Below are 6,718 nucleotides of genomic sequence, written 5' to 3'. Positions count from 1 at the left end.
ATTTGTTCAAGGATCTTTACAAAAAAACGTCCCCAGGATCGGAAGGATTATTATCTGAGACCTGTTTGTGAGGGGAATGTTTATGGCAAAAGAAGTTTGGAGTTTAGGGTTTAGGATTAATTAAGAATAGCTAGAAGTCTTTTTAGGAGATAATGATCTTAAGATGCTAGGGGCAAAGATATTTAGAAAGATAAGAAATAAACTGAGGAGTGTAGCATGAGTTACAATGTAATCACGTTAAGTACAGTAAATCTGGGTGGGGGAAACTAAAAACCTCTGACTTAATGCTTTTGTCAAAGTATAAAAGAGAACCTGAAGCTTGAAATAAACATGTAGCTCTGTACTTTGAGTCAGAGGCTACATCATCTTCCACCAACACCGCTCATCCCTTCAGGCTGATTCCCTGGCTGCTGGAGCTGAATTCCAGTAATTAGCAATCAGTCAATGAACAATGCTTGCCACAGTCAGCATCTAGCATATGACATTGATCTTAGTCAGTGCTCCAAAACAAGCCATCTCCTAGAAGACTGTAGTCTTCTCCTAGAAGCTGCCTTGGAGTCAGGGGTTCATCTGATACAATCAGACATCAGCATAAGGGCTTTCCTCAAAATGGGGCTGTGTGCAGGGCAAGAACGGATAGTACTTGGTTTGGTATGATATCCACACGTGTCTAAATTCCCATCAATGATCCAATTATAGCTGATCAACTGTAAGTTTACTACCTTCTACATTCCCACAAGCTTGCATTGTCTATTCATATATTCATCCACTCATAATATTCAATATTAAAGGAATGATAGGCATCTGCCTAGGTGCAGGGACTACAACACTGAGGAAAACACTGAGCTTATTTTCTAGTGGAAGACAGAGAAAATTTAGGCTCCAATAATCCTGTTCTTCTCTTTGTAATGATCACCATAATTCCAGTGCTTACGTGTCTGCGGACATATAATGACAAAAACACAGTTAAGTAAGGAGCAGTGTGGAGGGCATACTAGCTTTAATTTATAGAACAATCAGAATTCAGAACTGAATGTTTTAGCCACAGACTTTTCAGTCTGTCCCCTTTACAGAGAGTCTGACAGACATTTTGTGCTAGAGAAACAAGGAAGGAAATGCACACTGCCAGGAGCCAAAAGCATAGTTTTTGCTGTACACCCTGTCCCGGTTCTCATTAGAACATAGTTCTAACTTCTAAAATTACTTTATTTGGCCTTTATTTGACTTCCTCTATGGGGTCGCACAGAGTCAGACACAACTGAAGTGACTTAGCAGCAGCAGCAGCAGCAGCAGGACATGTTGAATGTGGCCTACAAAGTGTAGCTTTACTCCTGAGCAGCACTTCTCTATGCACTTGACCTGAGATTTAACCATCCCCCACACCACATTAATTTTCTTGGTTTTAAAAACTCACCAGAGGATATAATGGGAACCAACATATACTTGGATATTCTCTGGCCATTAGGCATGAGACGTTTACCAAGGAAATGGGCACTGTTCATGTGACCTCTGTGTGACTATATAAGATTTATATATTGAATTCCTAAATTATTCTACTGATCTTCCTCTTACCTCTCTTACTAGCCTGTGATTCCCCCATCACCCAGCTTTATTCAGGCTAACACCCTTTTATCCTTCAGGTTCTAACAAAGTTGTAACCACCTAAAGAAAGAGTCCTTAAAACTTAGATTAAGTTCCTGTTCATGCTCCTGTAAACCCATCACTCTCCTTGATAAAACTTACAATTTCAATACTTACAATAGCCTTATTGGGCTTCCCAGGTGGCTCAGTGGTAAAGAATCCACCTGGCAAGGCATGAGATATGGGTTCGGTCCCCGGGTCAGAAAGATCTTCTGGAGGAGAAACTGGCAGCCCATTCCAGTATTCTTGTCTGGGAAATCCCATGGACAGAAGAGCCTGGTGGCCTACAGTCCATGGGGTCACAAAAGAGTCAAGACTCATTAAGTGACTAAACGGCAACAACAATAGCTTGCTTAATACCTGCTCAATCTCTCACTAGACTGCAAGCTCCATGAACACAGAGGCCATCTCTGTCTTGTTTAAGTCTACACCTCAGTATGTAGCAGTGTTGGATACACACAGTGGCACTCAATCATATTTAATGAATTAATAAGTAACTTTAGTCTCCAAGTGACTAGCATAATGCTGCCAAAAAATAGATACTGCAGCAGATGTTGACTGCAGAGCTCTGCCCAGGAATAGAAAATTTCGTACCATTCTCTCCCTGCTGCTAAGAGTGCTACTGGCAGACACCCTCATCTGCCAGCTCTCTTTGGAGAATGCCTCACTTTTTAATTTATTTTTAATTGGAGGATAATTACTTTACAATGTCACACTGGTTTCTGTTGTACAACAAAGTGAACGTGTACACATACATTCCCACCCTCTTGAACCTCACTCTCACCCCACCTGCATCCCACCCCTCTAGGTCATGACTAAGCACCAAGCTGAGCTCCCTGGGTTATGCAATGGCTTCCCACTAGCTTTCTATTTCACACATGGTAGTGTATACATGTCAATGCTACTCTCTCAATTCATCCCAAGCTATTTTTCTCCTGCTGTGTCCACAAGTCCATTTTCTATGTCTGCCGCTCCATTCTTGCCCTGCAAATAGGTTCATCTGTACCATTTTTCTAGATTCCATATATACGTGTTAATATATAACATTTGTTTTTCTCTTTCTGACTTACTTCACTTTGTATAATACCTTCTAGGTTTATCCACCTCACTATAACTGACTCAAATTTTTCATTTTATTTTATAATTAACATTCCATTCTATATATGTACCATAATTTCTTTATCCATTCATCTGTTGATGGGCAATATTGAAAAAGCAAGAGAGTTCCAGAAAAACATCTACTTCTGCTTTATTGACTATGCCAAAGCCTTTGACTGTGTGGATCACAATAAACTGTGGAAAATTCTGAAAGAGATGGGAATACCAGACCACCTGACTTGCCTCTTGAGAAACCTATATGCAGGTCAGGAAGCAACAGTCAGAACTGGACATGAAACAATAGACTGGTTGCAATAGGAAAAGAAGTACATCAAGGCAGTATATTGTCACCCTGCTTATTTAACTTATACACAGAGTACATCATGAGAAATGCTGGGCTGGATGAAGCACAAGCTGGAATCAAGATTGCCAGGGGAAATATCAATAACCTCAGATATGCAGATGACACCACCCTTAGGGCAGAAAGTGAAGAAGAACTAAAGAGCCTCTTGATGAAAGTGAAAGTGGAGAGTGAAGAAGTTGGCTTAAGGCTCAACATTCAGAAAACTAAAATCATGGCATCTGGTCCCATCACTTCATGGGAAATAGATAGGGAAACAGTGGAAACAATGTCAGACTTTATTTTGGGGGGCTCCAAAATCACTGCAGATGGTGATTGCAGCCATGAGATTAAAAGACGCTTACTCCTTGGAAGAAAAGTTATGACCAACCTAGTGTGTGTGAAAGTGTAAAGTCACTCAGTCGTGTCTGACTCTTTGCGACCCCATGGACTGTAGCCTATCAGGCTCCTCCCTCCATGGGATTCTCCAGGGAAGAATACCGGAGTGGGTTGCCATTTCCTTCTCCAGGGGATCTTCTCGACCCAGGGATCGAACCCGGGTCTCCTGCATTCCAGGCAGATGCTTTAACCTCTGAGCCACCAAAGCAGAGACATTCCTTTGCCAAAAAAGGTCTGTCTAGTCAAGGCTATAGTTTTTCCAGTAGTCATGTATGGATGTGAGAGTTGGACTGTAAAGAAAGCTGAGTGCCGAAAAATTGATGCTTTTGAACTGCAGTGTTGGAGAAGACTCTTGAGAGTCTCTTGGACTGCAAGGAGATCCAATCAGTCCATCCTAAAGGAAATCAGTCCTGAATGTTCATTTGAAGGACTGAGGTTGAAGGTGAAACTCCAATACTTTGACTACCTGATGTGAAGAGCTGATTCATTTGAAAAGACCCTGATGCTGGGAAAGATTGAAGGCGAGAGGAAAAGGGAGTGACAGAGGATGAGATGTTTGGATGGCATCACTGACTCAATGAACATGAGTTTGGGTAAACTCTGGGAGTTGTTGATGGACAGGGTGGCCTGGCGTGCTGCAGTTCAAGGGGGTCACAAAGAGTAGGACATGACTGAGTGACTGAACTGAACTGAGGTTGCTTCCATGTTCTCGTTATTGTAAATAGTGCTGCAATAAACATTGCGGGTATATGTATCTTTTTGAAGAGAATGCCCCACTGAAAGAAACAGGCAACCCCAAACATGTCCCTTTTCTGGGTGGTTGATATTCAATGACTAATAAGTCTTGAGAGTTGAAGACCCAGCCACTCATACCAACTCAAAGATACCTCTAAAAGGCCTGGAAGGGATCAGCTGAAGTCTTTGTTAGGATGGCATCATAGCTCATCTCCCTCTGCTCAATCCTGTTTCCTCTACCTCCCTTCCACAGGAGTCAATCCCAAGAGCACACAAGAGCATGTCTGTACACTAATCTCCCCTAAGAGTCTACTCCATGGGTAACTCAGCGTTTGACGGCTACTACAAAAATATTTACTGAACTGAATTGAATATTATGTTCAATTGAATTGAACGTTATACTCCATAAACTCCTATACAGCAAAGTGAAGTGAAGTCACTCAATGGTGTCCGACTCTGTGACTCCATGAACTGTAGCCTACAAGGCTCCTCTGTCCCTGGAATTTTCCAGGCAGAAGTACTGGAGTGGGTTGCCATTTCCTTCTCCAGGGGATCTTCCTAGCCCAGGGATTGAACCCAGGTCTCCCACATTGCAGGCAGACGCTTTACTGTCCTAGCCACCAGGGAACTTATTTATCCTTGTATCCTTGCACTGATTAGAAGGTGACTTTTATAAAGGGAGTGCTATGGTCTGATTGTTTATATACCACCAAAATTCACATGTTGAAATTCTAACCCTCAAGGGTGATAATATTAGGTGGCGTGACCTTTGGGAGGTGCTGGAGTCATGAGGGTGGAGTCCTCAGGAATGGAATTAACACCTTATAAAAGAGAGATCCCTCCCTCTTCTGTCAAGTGAGTAAACAGTTAGAAGCCTGCCACTTAGAAGAGTGAAGTGAAGTCGCTCAGTCGTGTCCGACTCTTTGTGACCCCATGGACTGTAGCCCACCGGGCTCCTCCATCCATGCGATTTTCCAGGTAAGAGTACTGGAGTGGGGTGCCATTTCCTTCTCCAGGGGAAATTCCTGACCCAGGGGTTGAACTCAGGTCTCCTGCATTGTAGTTAGACGCTTTACCGTCTGAGCCACCAGGGAAGCCCAACTTAGAAGAATATTGCAGCCCTAACCTGCCCATGCTGGCATTCTCATCTTGGACTTGTAGCCTCAAGACTAGGAGAAATAGAATCCTGTGGTTTACAAACTACTGAGTTTGTGGTATACTGTTATAACCACCCAAGCAGACTAAGACAGTGAACACCATAAACTCAACAAACAAAATATTACCCCAAACAATTTACTTGTGTTAAACTCTTCCTATTCAAAGTATGATCTTAGAGCTATGGCCATTGGCATTCTTTGCGTATTTTGTTACAAATGCAGACTCTCAAGACCCAACCTGAATCTGACCAACTGAATCCAAATCTGCATTTTAACAAGATCCCAGGTCGTTCATACTGATTTTCAGAAATACTGAGCTAAGGGGTTTATTATTATAAATTAAGTGATCTTGCTAATATTTCCTCTCAACGTTGTACATCTTCATAATGTTTTCTTAAAAAAAATTAACTTTAATGTGATCATGCCTTCTTTCATCCAACAAATACTGAGTCGCAAAGATTTCAACCCTATAGCGCTTACATTCTACAAAGATGAGAAAATAAACATCAAAATACATATTGTAGAGCGTGAGGGAAGGTGATAAATGCCTCACACACACACACACACACACACACACACACACACACAAAACAAAAAACCAGTAGGGCAAGGTAAAGAGGATGGGAAGATGGATTGCAATCTCAAAATTTTGCCGAAAGCCATAAGCAGACACTTGAAGCAAGCTAGGTGGTTAGCCATATGCATATCTAAGCATGATCTAAGAAGGGTAGACGCCAATGTGGCTGAAGTAGAATACGTGAGGCAACGCAGAGTAATAGGAGATGTGGTCATAGAGGTAAAAAGGCAGATCTTAATTATGAGAGGCTGCTATTTAATAGCTGAAAAGGTAATACAAGTTCTTTTTCCTCCAAGAATAAAGTAGTTCTTGCCCAAGCCAATTAGATTTGGGCTGTGACACTTTGCACAAACCATTTTCCGGCAAAGCTTCTGGTTCCTCAACTACAAATGCAGGGATTCCAGAAGCCATGTAAGGACTCTTTCTGCCCGAAACTCTCAAATTCCCAGAGGCATTGATGGCAAAGGCTAATACGTGGTAAAGGAAGAATTATGGCTAGGTTGTGGCGTAGAACAAAGTTCTGCAATCCTCAGTTCGGTTCAGTCGCTCAGTCGTGTCCTACTCTTTGCGACCCCATGGACGGCAGCACGCCAGGCCTCCCTGTCCATCACCAACTCCAGGAGTTTACTCAAACTCATGTCCATTGAGTCGGTGATGCCATCCACCCATCTCATCCTCTGTCGCCCCCTTCTCCTCCCACCATCAACCTTTCCCAGCATCAGGGTCTTTTCAAATGAGTCAGTTCTTCGCATCAGGTGGCCAAACTATTGG

The sequence above is a fragment of the Capricornis sumatraensis genome, chromosome 13 (genome assembly GCF_032405125.1).
Source record: "Capricornis sumatraensis isolate serow.1 chromosome 13, serow.2, whole genome shotgun sequence".
Taxonomy (NCBI): domain Eukaryota; kingdom Metazoa; phylum Chordata; class Mammalia; order Artiodactyla; family Bovidae; genus Capricornis; species Capricornis sumatraensis.
Note: the sequence above shows the minus strand (reverse complement) of the source record.